The following is a 2,566-nucleotide window of genomic DNA, read 5'->3' as shown; positions in this document are numbered from 1 at the left end:
GCATTCATAATCATTAGTTAATTAATTTAAACTTATTACACTCTATTTCAGACTAGATAACATAGTGAACAGTAGTAACTCTAGGTTCACCTAATCTCCAAGGATACGACCTTGATACTCACTAGTGCTAGGCTGCATCGATAGGTTCACTGCCTTAGGTGTAGGTTGCATAAGTAGCCTATCAAGTTTTTGGCGCCGTTGCCGGGGACTTAACGGTGAACTAGAGTGAATTGTTTTTGTGTTAATGTAGTCATTATCTGCTTATTTATTTATTTTATATTCTTTATTTTATTGTTATAATTGATTGGTGGTTGTTTGGTTGTCGGTTTCAGGTAGTTTATGACCAGGAGCTCTAACCCTGATATGATAGAACCCTTATCTGACCCGGAGCGCTCTCTCAGATTATTGAGATGACATTTGCAGGCAGTTGAGGAGGAGGACAGAGTTACAGTTTAGGTTCAAGGAGCGGACATGATGGAGAACCACAACCCCCAGGCCGATGACGATCAGAGGACGATGTATGAGTTTGCTCGACCATCTTTGGATGGGACGAAAACTAGTATAGTCAGACCTACTGTAGCGGCCAACAACTTTGAAATAAAAGCCAGTGTCATCCAGATGATCCAGTAGAGCATGCAGTTTGGAGGATTGCCCAGTGAGGATCCCAATGCTCATATCTCCAACTTTTTGGAGATTTGTGACACATTCAAGATAAATGGAACAACCGATGACGCCATTCAGCTGAGATTGTTTCCATTTTCTTTGAGGGACAGAGCCAAGAGATGGTTGCAATCTCTTTCACAGCAGACAATTACTACCTAGAAGGCGTTGGCCGAAAATTTTTTATATAAGTATTTTCCTCCCGCTAAAACTGCTAAACTTAGAAATGACATATCTTCTTTTGTGCAGTTTGATGATGAAAGCGTGTATGATGCATGGGAGAGGTTTAAGGACCTTTTGAGATGCTGCCCACATCACGGATTACCAGTGTGGATGCAGGTTTAAACCTTCTACAACGGGTTGAACCTTACAACGAGGCAGATGGTGGATGCTGCAGCAGGTGGGGCGCTAAATAGTAAGACACCCGAGCAGGCTCAGAATTTGATAGAGGAAATGGCCATGAACAGTTATCAGTGGCAATCCTCTAGGAGCTGACCAGGAAGACAAGGAGTGGTTAACCAAATAGATTCTACAATGACCTTGGCGGCTCGGGTGGAGCTTCCGACCAAGAAGATTAACCAACTCAGGATGCCGATTCATGCAGTGAGCGTTCTTTGTGAGTTTTGTGGTGGCCGCTTTTCACGGTCGAGCGCTCTTCGCGGGAGGTATGTTTGCTTCATCTTCCTATACCTTTCCATCTGTTTCTGTTGTGTCTTGTGATGTTAAGCATGTTGACTGTATGGGGAATTCCCTAAGGTAGCAGAACGATCCTTACAGCAACACATACAACCCTGGGTGGCGCAATCATCCTAACTTTAGTTAGAGGAACAATAATACTCAGGGTCCACCTGGTTTTCAGAGACTTCATCAAGAATGCAAAGTATGACCAGTGGGCTGCTGACTCCTCCTCCACCAGAAAAGAAGTCAAATTTAGAGGAGCTTATCATGAAGTTTGTAACGTCTATGGAGATGAGGTTCCAGCAAACTAATAGTACACTTAGGAACCAGCAGGCCTCGATTCATAAGTTGGAGACCCAAATTGGCCAAATCTCTAAGACGTTATCTGAGAGGCAACAAGGAGCGCTCCCTAGCACCACTGAGTCTAACCCGAGGGAACATGTGAACGCCATCACTTTGCATTCAGGTAAGTTAGTTTCAGCTCTTTCTAAGCCTATTTTTGACGACTCCACTATTGATGTGCAGGTTGAGGCGAGCAGCTGAGGGACAAAAGGTGAAATCAATTCCAGTCAGGGAATATCAACCTAAGATTCCTTATCCTGCTAGAGGCAAACAAGCAGAGGCGCAAGAGCAGTTCAATAAGTTTTTAAATATTTTTAGACAACTGCATATTAACTTATCTTTTATTGATGCATTGGAGTAGATGTCGAAGTATGCCAAGTTCTTAAAGGACATACTTAGCAGAAAAGGAAGTTGGAGGAGGTAGCCTATGTTCAGTTTAACGAGGAGTGCTTAGCGGTATTTCAGAGCAAGTTGCCAGAGAAACGTCACGATCCAGGGAGTTTCACTATTCCTTGCACTTTAGGTAATTTGTGTATTGATGATGCATTAACTGATTTGGGGGCTAGCATAAATGTCATGCCCACTAGTTTGTTCAATAAGCTAGGTTTGAGGGAGGCAAAATCCACTAGGATGTGCATTCAATTAGCTGACCATTATGTTAAGCTTCCTAGGGGAATTGTGGAGAATGTTCTAGTCAAGGTAGATAAGTTCATATTTCCTGTGGACTTTGTGGTTATGGATATGGGTAATCAGCATGATGTACCATTGATTTTAGGGAGACCTTTCCTTGCCACAGCTAGAGCTAAAATAGACGTATTTGAGGGAAAGTTAGAACTTAATGTAGGGGATGACTGTGTCACTGTTAGTTTACCCCCATTTGATAGTG

General features: G+C 42.8%; 1 non-coding gene across 1 annotated transcript; it reads right to left on the bottom strand.

The window, feature by feature from the left end:
* Positions 1-876: 876 nt before the first annotated feature.
* LOC112534990 lies at positions 877-983 on the bottom strand. Its single transcript, XR_003079197.2, has one exon. It is a non-coding gene; the product is annotated as a small nucleolar RNA R71 (small nucleolar RNA).
* Positions 984-2,566: the final 1,583 nt, after the last annotated feature.

The sequence above is a fragment of the Ricinus communis genome, chromosome 2 (genome assembly GCF_019578655.1).
Source record: "Ricinus communis isolate WT05 ecotype wild-type chromosome 2, ASM1957865v1, whole genome shotgun sequence".
Classification (NCBI taxonomy): domain Eukaryota; kingdom Viridiplantae; phylum Streptophyta; class Magnoliopsida; order Malpighiales; family Euphorbiaceae; genus Ricinus; species Ricinus communis.
This window is presented reverse-complemented; position numbering and strand designations above follow the sequence as displayed.